Source organism: Cornus florida, unplaced genomic scaffold (genome assembly GCF_030987335.1).
Source record: "Cornus florida cultivar Cherokee Brave unplaced genomic scaffold, ASM3098733v1 CherokeeBrave_3.0.0_Hap2_Chr01, whole genome shotgun sequence".
In the NCBI taxonomy this organism is placed as follows: Eukaryota; Viridiplantae; Streptophyta; class Magnoliopsida; order Cornales; family Cornaceae; genus Cornus; species Cornus florida.
This window is the reverse complement of record NW_026775571.1, coordinates 9,654,550-9,677,684: the sequence shown is the minus strand read 5'-3', so window position 1 is coordinate 9,677,684 and position 23,135 is coordinate 9,654,550. Positions and strand designations below refer to the sequence as shown.

Here is a 23,135-nt window from a genome sequence, read left to right as displayed (position 1 = left end):
TTGAATAGACTCAAGTCTAGCAACAGGTGCAAAAGTTTCATCAAAATCAATTCCTTCAACTTGAATATATCCTTATACAACCAACCTAGCTTTATTTCTCATCACAAAACCATGTTCATCAAGTTTTTTTTTTAAAGATCCATTTGGTCCCTATGATATTGACATCACTAGGTCGAGGCACTAATTCTGAAACACCATTTTTCATTAAATTGAAGCAATTTTTCTTGCATAGCTATAAGCCAATCAGAACTTTAAAGAGCTTCATCAACATTCTTAGGTTCAAATTGAGCCATGTGACATTAGTGTCCTATATCATCTACCATGCATGAGTGTCCTAAGTGATTACGGACTTTACTCCTAGTAACTAGTTTATCCCATGGACCTATCACATTTTCAACTGGATAACTCGATCGAATCCTAGAACTGTTAGATGTGGGATTGTCTAAGGATGGTGCATGAATTCCTATAAGTTCATCAGTGGTGACCTCTAATTCCTCATCATCATCTTTTTCAACCTCTTCACCTTCTCCACCTAAATTCTCAACTCTTTCTTCCCCATGAATTGTAGGGTCTATCCTTTATCCTGCAATTTTAAAATTAGTTTCTTCTTCATCAGATTGAGAAAAGGTTATCTTAGGTTTTGTATCATCAAGCACAACATTTATAGACTCCATAACCACTTTGGTTATAAGATTAAAAACCCTATAAGCTCGACTTTTTTGTGAATAACCCAAAAATATACCTTCATCACTTCTAGAGTCAAATTTTCTCAAGTGTTCCCTATCTCTAAGGATATAACATTTACTTCTAAAGATTCTAAAGTATTTAACAGTGGGCTTTCTATCAAACCACAATTCATATGAAGTCTTTTTAGTTCCACACCTAAGATAAACTCTATTTAGGATATGACAAGCAGTACGTACCGATTCAGCCCAAAAGTGACTAGCAATTTTATTTTTATGAAGCATAGTATGAGCCATACCTGCTATTGTCTCTGTTGTGGTGTTTTAGGTGCTGAAAATTCATGCATAATGCCAAACTTGTCACAATATTCAATAAACTCCTTAGGTTCGAATTCACCTCCATTGTTGCTTTTAATCCGAGTAATTCGATATCCCTTCTCATTTTGAATAAGTTGTCAAATAGACCTGAAATTCACAAAAGCATCAGATTTTTCTTTAAAATATGCAACAAAAGTAAATCTAGAAAAATCATAAACCATAACAAGCATATATATTTTTCCTCCAATGCTATCAGGTGTTATATGACCCATTAAATCCATATGAATCAATTCTAAAGGTCGAGAAGTGACTTTATGAATAAGTCTCTTGTGTGACACTCTAGTTTGTTTTCCTAATTGACATGGACCACATATTTCATTCTTAGGCATTTTCAATTTAGGCAAACCTTGAACAAGATCATTAGTAGACAAATTCACCAAATCATTAAAATTCACATGTCCAAGTATTTTATGCTATAGAACTGCCTCATCAGTAACTGCAGAAAAACATATAAGTGAAGGATCTAAAAACACGACATAACAATTATCAGAAGTTCTACTTTCTTTCAAAACACGTTCACCTTTTTCATTATTTATAAAACACCCTTATTGAGTAAAATTGACTTCAAATTCCTCATCACATATTTGACTAATACTCAACAAATTAGCAGTTAAACCTTTAATATGTAGAACATTTTTTAATTCCCCAATGCCTGAAAATTTGATCTTACCTTTACCACTTACACTATAAGCATTAGCATCACCAAAACTAACGATACCAACTGTGCATTCCTTAAAAGTGATAAACTATGTTCTATCTCATGTCATATGCCTAAAGTAACCACTATTAAAGTACCAACCACCTCTAAGTGTAGTGTGCATGGCAAGGAATTAAATTTCTCTTTCTTTACCCAAACAATTTTAGATTTATTATGCAATGATTTCCCTATTGTTCTAGGCAAAGTGTCACAAGACTCAGAAATCCTAATCCACTTCTTTTTCAAATTTAAACTTTCTAGATTTTTCAATTTCTTCCCAAGTTCAATTTTTCTTTTCTGACACTTATACTTGATATGACATTTTTCACCACAAAAATGACATGTTGAAATAAGTTTGGGAGAACTAGAGATAACATACGGCTTGGTTTCAACTTTCACAAAAACATCGTTAGATTTTTTAAAATACAAATCCTTTGAAGTTGAAGCCAATTCTTTGTTAGTATTAATATTCTCAACCACTCCTTTCAATTTATCAATTTTGCAAGTGTCAAATTTCTGAAAAGACTGTTTTGATTTAACAAACTCACTACTCAAATTATCAATTTTAAGTTCAAGTGATTTATTAAACAAATATACTTTCTCAAGTTCCTTTCCCAGAAAATTAACTTTATAAAGAAGATTCAAATTTCTATGGCCAAGTTCTTTCAATTTTTTATCAGAGACAGAAACTTTTAACTTATAAATATCTCTATCAAGTTCCGTAAGATTTAATTTTTCTAACAAGTTTTCAAAATCCTTTTTAAAAATAGGAGTAAAGGTAACACATCAACAAAAGCTGAATTTTCAGACATGATGCAAAAATCACAACAAATCGACAATTATGATCAACTCAGTATGTCGAGTAACCCGGTCTAATACCAATTGTGAAAACAGTTTAAATGCGGGGTGTGGAAGCTACTAGTTGATTTTATTATGATTAACTCCTTTAATGACCTAGATCTGATTATTAGGTTAGCTTGCCCAGTTTATGATTAATTAAATTATCTGATCAAGTAACCATCCACAATCATAAATATAAATACTGAAAAGTAAAGCAAGTAGAGTTAGAGAGATTGCACCAGGATTTTTAGCGAGAATACTCCAGTTGGTAAAATGGGCCAATTGTTTGCAAAGAAAAAACCTCGTGGAATATGCAGTCTAAAGTAAACCGATCCACTATGTTTGAAACAAGTACACTAAAGTTTAACTCTGGCTCACACCCTATCGTTCTACCAAACACCAGTTGCTGACAATCCTCTACCTTTGCGACATCTCATCCAGCTGGAACTTGACCTTAAGTTTATGCTTGATCATTGTAGAAGAGTAGCAGGTAGATCAAACAACACTCCTCAAATGCTTTGACCCTTTCAAAGTGTGATCGTTTTTACTTCATGTCTTCTATATCTGAACTCGATGTAGAAGAATTAAATCATGCTTTTTCCCGGAATCCCTGAATCTTCAATTAAGCTCCAATTCTGATGAGATAAAGAACAACACTACTAAATCACTCATGGATATATGTGTGTGCTCTCAAAAATAAATTCAGAATAATTAGATTTGATTTTCTTAATAATATCTCTCTAAAGGCTTTCTCAAAATATTGAATTGATGTTCCTTAATGCCATACCTCAATAATGAATGAAAGATGTATTATATAGAAGTTTAGAAGACCTACACCTTCAGAAAATATAGAAAATTTCGTGCATAGGACTTGGAAAGAAGTCTAATCCAAAAAGGAATAAAAAAGAATAAGAAAGGTAAGTTACCAAAACTAATCAGGATACCTTGAACTGGTTCAGGATTCTTTAAATTGATTTAAGAAGGCCAACAAGGAATTCAGAGAATCCCTCAGATTCTTGAACCGGTTCAGAAATTCTTGAACCGGTTCAGAAATTCTTGAACCGATTCAAGATGGCCAGTCTTGAATTTCTCTACAGAACCCTAAAAGTTGGACCTGTTCGAATATTCTTGAACTAGTTCAGGTTGGACAGAATGTATTTCTTCCAAGGAAAACTTCCAAAATCTTCCTAAGTGTTCTCACTACCTCACAAAACTTCCTAAAGCATTGTTCTCATTATTCGGGAGTGTAGTAAACCATAAACACTTGAACTTCTTCAAATCTGCATCCGATCTTCAATCTTAAAATTTTGAACCAAAAAATTACAACTCGATCGGACTTGTTTTGACAACGAAATTAGTCAATTACAAAATATATATCTCACAGACTTCTTCCTCTAAATCTCCATTGAGGAAAGCTTTCTTGATTTCGAATTGTTGCGAAGGCCAATCTCGATTTGCTGCTATGGATATAAGAATGTGGATGGTATTAATTTTGGAAACTGGAGCAAAAGTCTCTTGATGATCACTTCATACTTCTGTGTATATCCCTTTACAACTAACCTCGCTTTGTACTTATCAACATTGCCATCAGACTTGAGTTTCACTGTGAACACCCATCTACACCCAATCGTCTTCTTCCCTTTGGGTAATGGACAAAGTTGCCAAGTGTTCTTCATCTTAAGAGCCTCCATTTCTTCATTCATTGCCCTGGTCCACTTTGGATCTGCCAATGCATCCGGCACACTCTAGGAATAGGCACAGTGGATAACTGATTAACAGAAAATGCATACGATTCTGACAACCTATAAGGGGAAACATAATTACTAGTTAGGTACTTAGTCTTGGCTTTGGGATCTGGCTTCATATTGTTTCTTCTATACTCCTGTGATACCCCCAGATTTCTGGATGCGGGTTGGCCAAGCCCATGCCCGATTACCCGAGGATATCAAACCAATTAGCGATAAATGAACACAGAATACAATTAAGATAAACAAGAATAAATAAAATTGCTAAAAAGAAACTAGAATGATAATCCAAAAACTAAAACCCTCAGAATAAAATTTTATAAATAAGAAATTATTCTAATACATCCCACTTCTCCATTTCTAATACAACTCGGGAATCCATCTGGTGGACCCCTAATAAAAACCGACACTGGAAAATGAACAACCGAAAAGAAATCCAATGCTAAACCATGAAGAAACCTCCTACGTCGTCGGAAGAATGAGTAGTCGTCTCTGCTCAGTACGAACAAGCTCTAAGACCTGGAACCGTCCATTACCTGAAAAATAATAGTGGGTCAGGCCTATGAACAAGTTCTATCCTAACTATAATCCAAACAGAGACCCGATACACAGATATATCCTAGATACCTCAACCATATCTATATAGTCCGTATATATATATATATATATATATATATATATATATATATATATATATCCACACTACAGGACTCTCACTGGACTATGATGAGGGTCTCAACCTGAATAGAAGGCAACATGCAAAACGCACCTGAGTGGGCATAACTACCTAAGCCTATCAGGGTATACCTCAACCACCATAGCCAGCTACGCATCTTACTGCACATACGCTCCCTAACCGACGATCCTGAGACTTAAGCTCATACCGCGGTACCATAAATATATATTTAAAGTCCAATCCTATCCATCCATAAGAAATCCCGTTAGTCGTTCAGCTTGTTCATGTAACGACCCGGGTTTATTTTCAACCCGGTACTACAGTGATGAACCGAAGATTGACCCGATAATGAATCCAGATGCGGAAGCAAGAAACAAAACCATGGTCTTCCAAGGCACAACACACCTCTAAGACCCTAAGATGACCCTCTATGAGGTCACGGAACTCAAAGAAACAAGGTGCGGAAGCAAAGGACCAGAAGAATGACAATTTAAGCCCCTAGGGGCAAGGTAGTCATTTCTAAAAGTATGAATTTAGGTGTCACCGTGCACACCACTAGAAAGGCAATGAAAAACTAATCAAGATGGACTCAAGAATCGCATGATTCGGAGTCCGAACGAAGGAGAAACAACAAGATGAAAAGAAGCGAGCAAACTCTTTAGTAAAGGGCAAAGTGGTCAATTTGCAATTCAAAATGGGATATTTGACTCTAAACAAGTCAAGTGAGGTCCACATAGCCTAATCCAATCATTTCCCAACATTCCAAAAGGTTCTAAGAACTTTGGACAAGAATCCCACGAAATGCCCCTTCTCAGTTGAAGTAAAAACTAACACCCTCTCACTAAAACATGAATAACTCTCACCAAAAATGAGTTTGAATTCATGGTTGGTGTCATTGGAAAGCTGACTTCAAGCTCATGAATTTAGGCTCAAGAATCACCCAATTTGGGTTAGAAACGAAGAAGTTATGGCCATTCAAAGTCGGAGCAGCAGTACTGAAACTGAACTGAGGCTACTCTCGGGATCAGGCCATTTTGGTCGACCGAAATAACCCATTGGACAACCAAAATGACTTAATTTTGTGCTGAAATCATGTTTTCAAGGCTTGGTTGTATCGGTAGACTGAAATGAACCATCGGTTGACCGAAATAAGCCATCGGTCGACCGAAATGGCCCTGAACAGTGAAAATGGCTACTGGAAATGCATGTTTTAAAGTTCAATCAAAAACCAAAAGGCTTCGGTCAACCAAAATGACTCGAGAAAGTGCAAAAACCACCTGTTATGCACCCAAATCTGAAAGTCTACTTGGAAATCCCCATGGCATGTTCAATTCACAAAATATACAACTGTGTGACGATGTGAACATGCACGCAAGTGTAATATGGATAATTAAACATGTTGCAATGACCCATGGCCTTATTACATTCCATTTATAAGATTTGACATGTCAAACCTCTAAAGTTGGAAAAATTTACATTTCAAAGGTAAAACTTAAAGTTTACATACATAGACTTGAACTTAAAGGTTTGTGGCCCTTAGCCTCATGTCACACATGTCAAATACATTGAAAATAGTGTACTTATGTACACTTTATATACATAGAATCAAGAATACAAGTTTTGTCATGTGAAGCCACAAATCACCCAAGCAATGAAATCTTCAAGTCTTGAGTCATGTACCTGAAATATGCCCCAGTAACGTAGGGGTGAGCAACATAAAGCTACTCGTAGGAGATGAACATGCATCGACCTAGCATTTTACAATTTTGTCACCTTAAGGTGAAACATGTTAAGAAGGTTCATACCACCTAACATCTATGTCACAATAAGATTCAGGGAGCATCCTACGCTACCCTAGAGTACTAACAACGAGAATCATGAAATATACTCATATGAAACAAGTCAAGATTTGGGACAACCCAAGAACACGACAAGTAGCATACTCGAAATCAAGAAGTAGGCATAATATCTATGCAAGTAAATAAGGATAGAATACACGACATGAAGTATACTTGAAATCAAGAACGAAGCATAATATCTATGCAAGTAAACAGGGAAGGAACACTTCATAAGACACGAAAAGAAGTATACTTGAATCACGATTAAGGTATAATATCTACACTAATGATAAGATTAGAACATTCTAATTTACACGATAGGAGTTATACAAGGAATCAAGAATAAGGCATAATATCTACACAAATAACAAGATTGGGATAATCCAATTAGCAAGACAAGAGTTATACACAAAATCAGGAATAAGGCATAATATCTATGCAAATAACAAGGATGGGACATTCTAATAAAAACTAAAAGAATTATACATGAATCAAGAACAGGGCATAATATTTATGCAAGTAAACAGGATTGGAGCATTTCACATACACGACAAGTTTAAATCTTCAAGGAATAGCAACTTGAAATTTAAAAAGTGAAATCAAACAATATGGAAACTTGGATATCACCCGGATTAAAACCGTACTCTTGGGATCACTTTAGGGTTACCAGCCCAATGGTACCTTCCCCTAGTCTTGGGATCACTTTAGGGATTATCAACCCAAGGGTACCTTTCCCTATTCTTGGGATCACTTTAGGGACTATCACCCAAGGGTACGTTCCCTTATTCTTGGGATCACTTTAGAGATTATCACCCAAGGGTACCTTCCCCTATTCTTGATTGATATCCCAAGTCCCAAAATCAACAAGTTGTGCAAGTCAAGATTGTATCAAAATACTAGAAACACATTAACCACGTCTCATGCACAACCAAGATTTTGAAACATACAAGTCATGCCCTAAGTTCACATTAATATGATATGATGAATGTCGAATCTTCAGTGTGCAATTCGTTACACGCTATGCGTAAAGGATGTTTAATGTGAAGTGTGCAAATCATTGCACAAGGTAAGTCCGATGTCAAGTTACAAGTTCATTCTAAGCAAGATACAACCATGTGAATTAAGTTCCATACAAAGGAATTAATTAAATATAAGTTTCAAAACTTATCCGATTATTCTCGATTTGGTACACGTGAATGAACTTGTCTAGAAAATCATGAATACAAGGTTAGAAACTGAGTCAAGACCAATGAACCATGAAATGGATTTTAATTACTTCATTTAATTAAAATCTCTAGGTTTTGAAATTCATCTAAATGATCTCAAATTAATATATGTTATACAATATGCCAAGACTTGATTTAAAAACACGACACAAGTGAATTCCATGCAAGAGAAGACCATGAGTATTAAACTTTAATACTAGAAAATAAATAAATGAAAGGTTCAAAACCTAATCAAATATTCTAGATTTAATATATGTGAAACCATATAGCATGCATATCAAGAATGTCAAGTCGGAATTCCAATGGGGTGAATAGTACACCCAGATTAAATTAATTAATCAAATTAATTAATAAATACTAGATTTCAAAACAACTCCGAATAGTCTCAATTTAATCTATGTTGAGGAGTATACTAGGGCCTAATATAATATGCTAACACATATTGATTTCAAGCTAATTAAGGCCATGTGAATTAATTTTTCACCTAAGATAAATATTAAATAAAAACTTTAATACTTATTCAATTGCTCTAAATTTAATACACGACAGTGAGCATATCAAGGGGTAATATAATATCATGCTACATGTTTAAACCAAGTCATGAGCAACCGGAAAAATCAAATCCAGTACAAGAAAAATAAATAATAAAATCTGAACATGTCAAGGGGTAATATAATATCATGCTACATGTTTAAACCAAGTCATGAGCAACCGAAAAAATCAGATCCAGTACAAGAAAAATAAATAATAAAATCTCTAGATTTTATATTTAAGCATGGAAACAAGTAGTATAAGCATCAATATCATGCTATATAACAAGAATTAAACCTAGAACATCCCTTACCTCGATTTGAGATGAAAATCTCGAAGGCCCACCAAAATAAAAGTGCCCCGAATCCGACGATACCGAAGGGTTTTGTTGGGGACTACACCGGGAACAAGAATTCACAAGAAGCCCCATGAAAATCTCAACTTGACTCCAAACCCGAACTCGAAAAATCGTCGAAAATGAATTCTAATAAGGGCATAAGATGCGCGGCGTCAAGAGAAGGATTAATAGTTAAGGCCGAAGAGTTTTCACTCGAGGGAAGTGGCCAGAAAATGAAGAAGAAGCATGGCAGCCCCTTGGCAACCATGGCCGCCGGCTAAGAGAGAGGAGAGAGAGAAGAAAATCTGACTTTTCTTCTTAAGACCCCCTATTTATAGAAAATCTCAAAAAGTGCCCCGCCGGGTCTAGAAAAGTGGATTTTGAGCAGACGCGCTCAAACGGTAAAAATCTATAAACAAAAAAGATTCTAAATGAGAAAACATGAACAACGGAAGAAACGGCGTCAAAAACCGAGTCCCGAGCATAGAGATATGCCTCGAACAAGTTCGGCAGCAACCGGGTCCAGAAACTCTGAAACTGGAGAAAAACGACCAGAACGGAATTCTATGAGTACAAGACTCGACGAAATGTGAAAATGAATCCCGTACAAGAATCCAGGCTCCAGACAAGATATTTTGCAATAACTTTCGTTAATTGCACAATGGCCCCCACAAGAAGGGTTAACTGCAAAACTGCCCCAGAATGAAAATATCTTCCAAAAGATATTTTCTTAGATACCCCTGAAATAAAATATCTTCAAAAGATATTTATGAAAAACACCCCAAGAAAAGAAATTAATTCTAAAGAATTGTGCATCCATGCCCCTACGGACACCGGGAGCAACCAGAGTACTTTCTTGAAAAAGTGAAGATACGTATTTCGTAGAAACCACGCAAGATCAAGATATGTGAAGTCAAAAACTAACTCCGAGCACGAAAAGTGAGGTTATGCCAAAAACTGACAAACGGGAATAAGACAGAATAGGGAAAAGGACGAAATAGTGCATAGTGTCGAAAAACGAAAAATGTGGAAATGACTCGATCCTCAAAGGAAGTTGTCAATCCATGGAAAAGAGTCTCAGAACCCATTCATGAGCAGTCGAGATGACACTAAGCAATGAGAAACTGAGCTCAGCGAAGGAAATTAAACGAAAAAAAATTCATTCGTAAAATTTCAGGAAAAAGAAAAGGAAGGGAATTTTCTGGGTCGTTACAGTTCAGCTGCACAGACTAACATAAATTACATGTATACAAATTTCATCCAAATAAAATGTTGTGTCGGTCAACTATTCGTCGTCCAGACACGACACATAATTAGGATTTAAATGTCTTAATTAAATCTCTATCCTTCCTAATATAGAAACATAAACAACCATCTAATATGTCCTTCAGCTGTTTTAGTTGATAGGACATGAAACCATGTAGGATTTAACTGTTTTATTTAACCCATTCCGTATGTATGAATGAGCAGGAATTAACATTTTGATCTAATCCATCCCTCCATATGCCACCGTCCCATACCGATGCATATCATGCAAATGATCTGTAAATGATGCAACATTTTAAACAGTACATCAAATAAAGTCCACATACTCCATATAATTGACAAATACAGAATTTAAACATTTCATCAACTAATTATCCATAATAATAACCATGTAATTAACGAGACCAAGTTTAATTGTTCGCCAATTTAAAATCTAGCATCCATCCAGGTAATTGACAGAAAATATATAATTAATTCTTCAATTAACTCCAGGCCAACATCCATAAGATTGACAGAACCTAAGTATTAGTTCAGCAATTTAAGTCCAAACCATAATCCAAATAATTGCTGAGTAGTGCTTAATATTACAGCAATTAACATCCATGCTTAAATCCATGTATTGCAGAAAAGAATTTAGTATTTCAACAATTAACATCCAAGGTATGCACATATCAAAATTGATAAATAAATGACCCTAGCATGCAACCAAAATAAGATATATATATATATATATATATATATATATATATATATATATATATATATATATATATTCCATTAATTTGCTAAAATTAAATTAGACAATTAAACTCCTTCCATCCGTTAACAGCCTGCACCGTTGTATACTTTCCTATGGTTAAATCCATGAGCACAAAGACATTAATTTATTAAATGTGGCTCTAATATAGCATGGTATAATGTTTGGAAACCATGTTACAATCCATTTAATTGCTAGACACATTTCGAACAATTAAATCTTTCCTATCCGTTACATCCGTGAACAGCATGCAACTTGTTCTAGATTTTCCTACTATTTAAAACATTAGCATATAAATAAATTGATGTATCCTAGGGCTTTAATACTCCATGAATTAATGATTAAAATCATCTCCCTAACCCAAACACAGTTCAGAATAACCCAATTTGAACCAAACAGTGCGTAAACAAGCTCCAGTAAACCACAAGACCACAGAGCCTGCTCACAAAACCATGGAGCAGGCTCTAACCACCCTAGAGCCGGCTCCCATGACCTTGGAGCCGGCTCTGTGAAGAGGGGAGCCGGCTCCCAACCTCCTGGAGCCGGCTCTCTCCCCCTCTAAGAGCACTGCTCCTCCTTGCTTCGTCTACTTCGTTTCCGGCTGATTCCAACCCCTCTGTTCTTCATTTATTAGGGGTCTAATATGCATCCAGTAATATCCCAATTATTCATTCCAACCAGTTTGCATCAAAAAGAACCATAAAAACCATTGCCGATTTAATTACGTTTTAACAAGAGGCAATATATTTCAACTTTCAGAAACCATCACAGTTTAAGCTAAATACATACAGACGAGTAATTTATCATTTTTTAAGCATGTAATATCCAATTAATATCCAATTAAGATCCTAGAGATCATCTAAGTATTCACAGAACACAAGCCGAAAGGAGAAAGACAGAATAGAACTTGCCTCTGTGGGTTTTGAATAAAAACCTCGTCGCTGTCTTCCTAAGTTTTTTCGGCGATCATGACTGCCGTCAAGGACTCCTTTGCTCTGGTTCTGACCCTCGAACAACCCTCAACCCTCCTCCTTAGTCCAGCTTACTCCATTGGCCAAAACCTTAACAGAAAACCCCTCTGTTTTCCTCACAATCCCTCTCTCTGTTTTCTCTCTATCATACTGTACATGTATAGGGTTCTAAACCCTTTTGAAAACATATAACAGTATATATATATAGGCACCCATAAAACCCTAAACCCAATTCTAATCCGCAATGGAAAACCTGATTAAGTCCCAATCTAGTCGGCGTGAGATATTAAAAGACTAAAACCCTATTTTTCCATTACATCTAGGAATACTCCGTTAATCCAATTAATTCCATTTTAAAAAAACTAATAAAACATGTAAACAATTAAAACTAATAATTTAACTACAGGAAATAAAATACAATTAAAGAAATTAAAGAAACTATTAAACAAACAAAAATTCAATTAAATAACAATTAGTCAATTAAATAACCAATCCACTTAAACAAAACAATAATCAATTAATGAAAAACAAGCAAATATACAAATAAACAAATAATATAAAGCCACGTAAACCACTAAAATATAATAAAATAAAACCATTAATTTTCAATTATATCCTTTTGAAACTAGAGGTATTACAACTCCCTTGTTTGACCTCTGTGGATATTTATTGGTTACATCTTCTGCATGGACATGAATTTCATTAGGTTCATTAAGAATGGGATTCGAGGTTACTTGAGGAAGAATATTTTGGTTTAATCCTTCGATTAATGGTGTAAACGTGCACAACTCTGGAAAGGAAGGGGATTATTGTTGGAAAAACGCGGATCTGTGCATAATTCCGGGTCAGCGCTGCAACCTTGACTAATAGGCGCCACAACGCTTGGGCCTGTTTCCTCAAAAATTCAAAACATCTGCCATTTTCCTCCAATTCGAATAATTCATTTCCACTATCTTTATTCTCTTCACTGTGACTCTCCCCCTAAAGAGAAAACCCAGAAACTCCCCCTAAATAGTATGGTTTTAATTCACGAAATGAATCATCCAAGGTCACATGTAACTTCCAAGTTTGAGGATCATAACAACAATATCCCTTCTGAAACTCCGAGTAACCTATAAAGACACATTGTTTCGCATATAGATCAAGTTTACTCTGCAGGACTTTAGGCACGTGAACATAGACCGCATCCAAATACTCGTGGTTCAAGATTCGGGAGATGAGGAACGGAAAGCAATAATTGCATCTTTTTGGAGAGTTTGGAACTATCACACTAGATGGTGTTCGGTTGATTAAATAGGAAGTTGATTTCATTGCCTCCCCCCAATAAAACTTCGACATATTCATGCCAAAGAGGGAGGCCTGAACTATTTCCATAATCTATCTATTCTTTCGCTTTGCTAATCCATTTTGTTGTGGAGTATAGGTGCAGGAGGTTTAATGTCATATTCCATGGTGGCCTAAGAAAACAACTAAAATCTTATCCACAAACTCTTTACCATTGTCAGATTGAAGTGTGCGAATCTGCCTTTGGTATTGAGTTGTCACCATATTATGAAATTCCTAAAATGTTGTATCTACATCACTTTTACTTCGAAGAAGAGATATCCAGGTCATTCGAGTACATTCATCAATAAATGTAACAAAATAACGCGCATTAGAAAGTGAAGGAATTTTTTCAGGACCCCAAACATCCGTGTGAATAACCGCAAAAGGTTCTGAACTTTTATTCAAACTCGGTAAATAAGAAATACAATGGCTCTTGGTTAGTTCACAAATTTCACAATGAAAGTCTAAATCACTTAAACACGAAAACAAATGCGGTGGTAACTTCTTAAGATAACCAAAAGAAATATGCCCTAGTCTTTGGTTCCATAACCATACGATTGCTCGAGCTTTATCTTCACTACTTGTTTGATTCGCTTGACTGAACTTTGACCCCCCTTTTTCCATCAACTCGAAATAATAAAGGTTGCCCCGTCTAACACCATAACCAAGAATCTTCCGTGTTAGAATGTCCTGAAAAACATAAAAAGAAGGCCAAAAAGTTACAATGCACGCAAGGGTAGAGGTATTTGGCTAACAGAAAGAATGTTATATTCAAGGGATGGAACAACAGTATCTAAAATGAGAGAATCGGACAAAGTAACAGACCATTCCCCAGTAATAGGAGAGGTACTACCATTAGCTATGGAAATAACTGACTGAGAAGGAGGGTTAAGAGATTTTAACTAACCAAAGTCCCTAGTCATATGATCGGATGCACCTGTATCAATAATCCAAGCACTACTTAAAAGTAAAAAAGAGTACAGAAGCTTTACCAAGTATACCTGGGTGAACAATATTTGTCATTGGTTACACCTGTTCCTCTTCCGTAGAAGTCACCGTGGCTTTTCCTCTAATATTCTTCCGAGGTTTCTTCATAAATTCCCATCAGTCAGGATAGCCAATAATCTTATAGCATTGCTGTTTTGAATGGCCCGATTCACCACAATGAGTACATATTTGCCCTCCAGATTTTCCAGTAACCTAATTACTCTGATTTTTCGAAGGGCCCGATGCTGGTCCTTGTCGAGTTTGGTTGGCTATCATCACCGAGCTCTCAAAGATTGGATGAGATCCTCCCATCGTCTGCTTCTACTGATACTCTCTCCGGACATATACATACGCACTCTCAAGGTCAAGATTTAAATCTTTTCGCAAGATTTCTCCACAAACCTGTTCAAACTCAGAGTCAATTCTGCTTAGAAAAATATAAACTTGAAGCCTCACTATGGTCAAGTGCAATTGCACCACTCCTTCAACTGTTCCTGCTTATGACATAGTCATGTGATCAATCTCTTAGAAAATAGCAACAAATTCATTATGTTCGCAGAGGGCAGCCATTCTGCTTGGTAGAAAAAGACCTCTAATTCAATTCAAAAACACATGTTTCATCTGAGCCATCATAGAAAGTTGTAGACACCGCCTCCCATATTTCTTTAGCCGTGGGAAGACGAATAAATCGCTACATCAATTATGTGATCATCGAGTCAATGAGCTAACTCTTAACTCGATGATTTTCGGTTATCCATGCCTCCAATTTCGGATCTCTAGGACGGGTTTTTTCACTTCTCTGGTGAGATACCCAGCCTTGTTAAGAACACCAATCCGCATCTCCATGAGTTGAGACCATAATGAGTAATTAATCGCATCCAGTATAATTCAAGTTGGAAATGCAAAATTGTCTTGGTGGACTATGATTTGTGGTGACGGAGTCGGGGTTGGTACGGTAGTTGCGCCTGAAGTAATCGCCATTTAGACTAACAACAGGAATAAATTTTGAAATACGATATTCGGAATATGTAATACAAAGAAGAAGAGAAAAAAAAAAAAAAAAATTTCTTAGAGTTGCTCTAATATTGTGTTAAATATAAAAAGAGAGATACTGTATATTGTATTTATGTATGAGATATGAGATACACATGGGTTTATACAGGTGACAAGTTAGAGAAAGAAACCTAAACCCTATTTGATAAACCTATACATGATTAGAATATATTACACGATATAGTAATAATATATTCTAAACTAATTTACAAAATATAGGAAAAAACTTCCTAAAGTAAAGAATCCTGAAACATAAATTACAATATATCAGTAACTATCTTAAGTAATTACCAAATCAATTTAGGAGAATTTACATAAATATATTAGGAAATACAGCTCATGCCAACAATATTAATTCAAAGGCCACTCAACTCAAGTTCCAGGAACATATTTTGACTCTTGAAAACATTCAAATAACAAATAAATAACAATTGTACTCACATACTCACTAACCTCCTCTACATGCAGGGGCGGAGCCAATTAAGGCTCAGAGAGGGCACGTGCCCCCTCACTTTGCTTCAATTTACTATATATAGGTACATATTTTTGGTATATATATATACTTACATGGTAATTTTAAATAGTGCCCCCTCTCAAATTTTCAAATTCTTCTAATTTCCTTTTGAAAAAAAAAAAAAAAAGTTACATATATATCCCTTCTTCAAGTATACAATATATTTTTCCTTTTCTAATTTTTGTTTCCTTTTTCAAAAAAAAATCTTTTTTCACTTATGTATAATTATGTATTTTTCTATTTTTTTAAACTTATTTCTTTTATCGATGACATTTGTGATTGTTTTTAATTAAAATATTATTAATTAATATTTTGATTCTTATATTTGTAACTATATTTTTTACAATATTTATTTAGCATATTATTTTACAACTATTTTTTTCTTATTTGTCTTTTTGATTTAAAAAAATTATACTTCCTATTTGTCATGTTTATTAAAAAAAAATTTTAACAAGTGCATTGTGCCCCCTCTGAAATAAAATTCTGGCTCTACCCCCTATCTAAATGATATTCCAATTTGATTAATGAGTACTAAAGTTGAGTTCATCACTTGTGTTCAGTTTTTCAAATTAAACATTAAATTACAAATCGATTAACCTGTTTTGACACTAAAATTTGTAAAGACGAAAACTAAGTGACGAAAACTAACTTTCTCACATTTATAAGTAAAACTTTGGAATACTGAATATCAAGTTTAGATATAACATTTTGGTTCTTCCTAAATGCACAATTATTAGAAGTTTTTATTTTTCTAGACTTCTTACTCATTGAAGAATGGGCACCGCTGTCCTCAACATTTCTCTTCTATGCCCCTTGTAGTGACCTTTAAGCCACTTTCTCTACCTCTTTCTCAGTATTTCCCATTGAGTCATCCCTCGTCTGTTTAGCTCAATAAAAAACCAAGAAATGAACACGTATAGGGTTCGATAAAGACGTCAATTGTAACAGGCCATTATCTCGATCTAGAGCCGTAAGTTCCACTTTTCGAGATAGGGGCGAGACAAAGCGGGCAAGTGCTTGGTAGGCCAACAGCCCAGTGAACCGGGTGGGGCACTCGACGAAAGGGGGGCACACTGAGCAAGTACGAGAAATTGGCCCATCTTGATCTTATTCGCAATTAAAGAATAGAAAGCAAGCAATACGAAGTCATTAATATGATGAATATAGATTCTCTAAGGGGAAGGTTCCGAAACCGCTTCCGATAACAGCAGCTACGACAGTCGCTTTGGGTAAGCATCAAGATGAGTTATCTTTTCTTCCCAGCGCCCTTAACAAAATGGATTGGCTGACTACCCCAACAGATACGAAAGGCAAGACGGGTTCATGGTTGAGATGGTTAAGGCAGAAAACAAGAATGATAATGTATGGTAAGAAAAAGCGTTTTTAACAGACTATGGACGCATAGATGTGGGTGTGAATACTCCTAAGAAATGAACTCATAAGGTATAGAGGGGGCATTTGTTATGTTGTCCTTAAATGTGTTTTAAGAAATGTTAAAAAAGGGCATCTTAGAAGAAGGTGCAACCTCTCCGATATTTGATGCTCACAATGTTAAACAATATAAAATTCAATTAACAAACATTTAAATTTTAGGTAAGTCCAAAAAAGAAATATATATATATATATATATATATATATATATATATATATAAAAGTGGGTGGGTGAAGAAGAAGCGATTGGTCATAGACACATGCCGCCTCCGTGAATCGCCCGTGCTCACTGGACCATTTCCATCAACGGACCAGACACTGCCACTTGGACAATCCAAGGACCATTTAGGACCTCAGGCATCGTACGGACCGCAACGTAAAAAATAAACAAAGGGAACGAGCGATGATTGGGTCGGCCGGGCAGCACGGGCAGCTTTTTAGGGCAGTTGAACGTGATGACGTCACAGGGTTCGATTTCATTTTTACATTCTTTTTGGGCCTTGGACCAGTCACTATCAAGGTCCATCAGGGCAAGCCCACTCCCCTTCATATAAGCCCAAGCAATCCCTCAACTTTCTTCATTCCTTCCATTCCTCTCTCTCTCTCTCTCTCTCTCTCTAAATTGTATGGGGAGAGAGAAAAGCTTTCTAAGCAGATAGACAGAAACTTCTACAAGCAGGTATGAAACCTTAATATGGCATATTCAAACTTTTATTTTCTGTGTATGTGTGTATTTATATATATAAATGTATATATATAGTCAATTGACACACTGTTTTCTTATTTTGCCCAATTGAGCACTAGTTCGACTTTTTCCCTTGAACATCTTTAACTTGTTTAAGTATAACAATTTGCATATATATATATATATATATATATATATATATATATATATATAGATAACTAGCTAGAAGTATTAAAGTTGCTTTTTCTTGAATTAATACATCTTGTCACTCTCTTTATATTTTTATCTTATGTGCATATATAGTATAATCTTAGGCTTAGGGTATCACCAATTTATATATATATATATATATATAAGTTCGGTTTTTTTTTTCTTGAACTAATTAACATTTTCATTCTCTTTATATTTATCTCATGCATATAGTATTAAATTTTTGTGCAGGTCATGACCTTCAAGCCATTAACTATATGGATCCATCAACCACCACCGCCACCACCAGCAGAGTGTCCAAACCTTCAAAAATTGGAAGCCATGGGCTAGAAGAAATGGTTGTTGATCCATCAAACATCACCGGCGGCTTTCAATTTGGCATTGGAAGCTCCACTGTAGTGGTGGCTAGTTCTTGTTAATGGGGTGCTATCCTACCTGAGCTTTTCTATCTCCTCCTCAACCACCTCTTCTTCATTTTCTTTCTTTCTTTCTTTTTATTTTTTGACTTGTTGCCTTTTATTTTTTTTTTATTTCTTGTCTTCTTGACCTTGTAAGACCTTTTCTTGACCTTGTAAGACCCAATTTTATGTTTTCTGTTCTCGTTTTTTATTTTGTTAAAAATCTTACATCAGAAATTACTGATTAGGGTTTGGTTATTTTGTGTCCTCGTTTTCGCCCAACTCATGTTGTCCTTCCTTGTCTATCCCTCCTGAGCTATTCGGATTAGATTTAAAGTACATCCCTTCGCGTAATTTGATGTAGGTTTTCAAAGTTTGATGCCACTTATATAAATTATGTCACGCATAAAGAAAAAATCTATCGAAGGTCGAGCTCCTTAATTATTATTAGTGAACATCTAGATTACAATGTTTTACTAAGTTGTTTATACAATTAAGGTGGGCATTTAGGATACCTTAATTCTCAAGTTCATACAAGCATTGGAGATCTCAATTCAATTTGGTCCAACCTTTTATTTAATTCATGTAATAAACTTTATGATCAAATATTAATGTTCTTTGAAGTATAGTTGTAATGTTTGTTTGTGTGTGTGTGTTTGTGTTTGTGTGTGTTTCTTCTGTTAGGCCATCGATTTCAAATGGTGCTATATGGGGCAGAAATATGCTCTTACAGGTTCAGTTTCGTTGTTTTATATGTTGTTTTATGTGTTGTTGGCTGAGTGAGTAAGAGAATAAATACTGTTGCAAGATCTGTGAGAGTGTTATCCTCGTGACAGCTATCTTTTATATATATATATATATATATATATTAAACTGTATTATTGGACTCTCTCATAGGAAAAGGCTCATCTGTACCACAAAAGTTGTCCGTAGAAAGGTGATTGCCCTAGGGAGAGAAGTGTTTTTTTTTTTTCCACAGCTCATAAATGCGATTAGATAGAGGAAATCCAAGTGTGTGTGTGTGTGTGTGTGTGTGAGAGACAGAGAGAGAGACTTGTATAATTCCACTTTATTTTATTATTCTTCTTTTTCTAGGAAAAACTTGTTTACTGTTTCTGTATGAGACAATTAGAAGCATATAGGAAAGCTGATCAGTGTGGTTTTTTATTATAATTAAATACTATGAGATGAAAGCATTTATATTGTTTCTATGGAAATTGTCAAATTGATATGCTTGGACAAACCCATCAATCAATTTCTAAAGAAAATTGTAACCTAATGTCAAAACCCTAATCATGCATGTCTTTTGCTTTTTTCTTTTTCTCTTTTTTTCCTAGTGTGTGAATATAAATGTGTGTGTGTGCACACACACACTAAGAAAAGTATGTGGGTGGCAATTTTTAACATCAAAAAAAAAAAAAAAAATTGTTGTGAAAGGGGCAATAAAGGAATTTTTCTCTATTTTCAGTCGGGGCAAACTCAAAAATTTTTAGGTATATAATTTAAAAGAGTAAAATTAGTAGGTAAAATAGTAAAAACAAAAAAAAATAGTGGGATGCCTCACTGAGCTAATAAATTATTAGATAATCCTGAACCATTTGACATTTGATGCACCAATTTAATTCAGGTTGTTGTTCAAATTTATTTGTAATATAATAACACAGTCAGGTGGGACTACTTTTTTCAATCCAAGAATTTGAATTGAATTGACTCATCAAATATCAATGGTACAAGACTATCTAATAAACTTATGTCATATACGGCTATGGCAGTCCCAAATTATCACTACTCTTTAAAAAATATACACACACAAATGTTGATAGTTGTTTTATGAGACATTATACCTAAATGATTTTGTAAATTAGCAAAGCCTCTATTTAATGGACCTTTATATAGACATGTAATGATATTGTCATTTTTCATTTTGCATTTTGTATTTAAAACACTAATGTTAATTAAGATATTTATAGAAAATTTAATTAAACTTTTTTTTTTTGAAAAGTAATATATATATATCTATATATATATATATATATATATATAGATAGATTTAATTGTTTGAGTCCATCACCAAACATCCTAGCAAAATTGACTGCTAATTTGGAAATTCATGGCACGTGGCAAGTGGTGGAGGACCAGGTGCACCAAGCATGTGTGGCATGTGCCTGTGGCAAATTATATATTGATATATATATATATATATACTCTCAAGCTTTGAATGGAATTGGAACTTGGTGCCTTGCAAGCTAAAATGATGAATCATCATTCAGATTATGAATTTTTATGTCCTTTTGATTAAAATTTACACAACAACTGTTCGTTCAGAGATGCCCACACTGCATTGGGAACATATCAGCAAATACATACATATATATATATATCATCAAGTTTTATTATGCTTATATATTATGTATACAACTATGTTCAATAGCTCCCGTGGTGTAAAGAAAATCATCCACGAATTCAATTTTAACCATAAGATCAAATTGCATTGGTTGTTACACAAACCACCAATTTGAGCAGCTGAACACTAATTTATATACATATATTCTTAATTGTTCTTGACTTTCTTTCCGATCAAATTTATTCTTAAAAATTAAAAATTCAATTTTTGCAGGTAGGGCCTGCAATTATCATCATCTTAAATGACTAAACACATGGTATTATGAGCATCTTTAATGATCAAGGAAAAATTGATGCTAATTATTTTGCTTAGACTAATGGTGTTAGTTATGGGCATTGACTCAATTGAGTATCAAAGAGATTGGAGAGAGACATGACTTCAAGCACATAATGATGATATCCACAACTTTGCATTGGAAAGCTAAATAAATGCCTTTGCCTTTTGTTTGACTAATTAGTTATTTACCCCTCCCCCCTTTTCTCTCTCTCTCTCTCTCTCTCTACTTATTGGTGTTAGAAGGAACAACACACACAAGGGTTGAACTGAAGCACTCACATGATGTGCCTCATACCCTATTTTAGCTAGTTATTTGTGTTAGGGACCTCCAACAATGGGTCCATGTTTGCAGAGATAGTCCATCTTTGGGTAACATGCAAACATGGCCATTTCATTAGCCTCTTTTGCTTTTACTCAAAATCATTGCTTTCAAGACCTCTCAAAAAGTTGGCCATCTGCCTCTTGTCAATGTCCTCTCTCAATAATGTCTTGGTAACAAAATTTTACGCTGCTTAGGGCTAGTTTGGTATGGGTCTTGTTTTTGGTGTTTCTATTTTTGTCAGCACTATAATAATGAATAGTAAAAAAAAAAAAGTTTAATAAAAATTATTTTGTTTTGCACAGTGCTTAAACGTTTCGTAAATAGTGGCTAAAAATCAAAACACTAATTTATTGCTTTTATATGTTTACACAATGTAACGTTTGGTACTATAGCCATGAACAGTAATTTTTTTTAAAAAAAAACTCTTAAATTATATTTTTAAAGTAACCATTACATTTTTCAAACGTGCATAACTTTTTTACTAAATATATTTTCATGTTTTTACTTTCAAAAATCATGTAACAAATGATCGTTACCAAATATGCCTTCGACTACTATTCAAAACACTCTGTAACAAAACACTTGTTTTGTTTCGGATTAAAACAAAATGCGAATAAGCCCTTAGACTCCAATGGAATCTTGAGGACAAGTTAAGAGTGATATGTCATCAGAAAATGAAATAACGTCCAGGCGTAACCAATTGTTTTACATAATTGGGAGATGACGTTATCACGATATCTGCAGCTATTTTGTGTAAATGGAGGATGACATAATCCGTACTCACAGTCGAATGCGTCCAACTTTCAAACGTTGTATCACGACTGTATATCCTAATAATAACCATACATATATATATATATATATATATATATATACAAACACGCAATCCCTTTTGGTTTTTCACAATATTTTCTTATGGCATCCAAGTATAAATACATACATTGCACATCCTACATGACATAACTTGCAGGATCAAATGGACCATGTACCATTATTATAGAGTTCATACTGCATAAGCCAGAACTCTAGATCTTTGGGCCCAAATCCAACAAATCAAACATCTTTATTTTTTTCCAGCTTTGCTAGCGACCCACCTTGTAGTGTTATAATTAAAATATTTAAGACCCCAAATTTGACTCATCCACCAACTGAAACTCAATATTTTGGTTGTGTTTGAGGGCTGGCTGCTTCTTTTGTTCTTGTTTTGCCTTTTTACCCTTATTAGTGGGTTGGTGTTAGGTCAGTTGGGGAAAAATCACTATAAGAACACCTTTTCTTTCTAAAATACCTTATTCTATAATTACATTTCTCAACTACCAATTTAATCAGTGACCTAATTGATAAAGCACCTTGCTCCCCGAGGTGTATTTGTGTTCGAGTTCCCCTTCTCCGAGTTTGTTAGGAAAAAAAAAAAAAAATACCTACCAATTTAATCTTATCAATGATAATTAAAATCAAATTCATTCATGCATGCTAGATTTACTCCACTAACCAGTCTAGATATGATCATGAAACAAAATTAACAAACTTAAAAACCTCAGCATGAGGCCACCCACCTAGTGCTCTTTCGATGGTATTATATTA

At 34.7% G+C, this 23,135-nt stretch overlaps 1 long non-coding RNA gene across 1 annotated transcript; it reads left to right on the top strand.

The window, feature by feature from the left end:
* The first annotated feature begins 17,836 nt into the window (after positions 1–17,836).
* Positions 17,837–19,172, top strand: LOC132286295 (uncharacterized). Its single transcript, XR_009472749.1, has 2 exons — positions 17,837–17,935; positions 18,383–19,172. It is a non-coding gene; the product is annotated as an uncharacterized LOC132286295 (long non-coding RNA).
* The last annotated feature ends 3,963 nt before the right edge of the window (positions 19,173–23,135 follow it).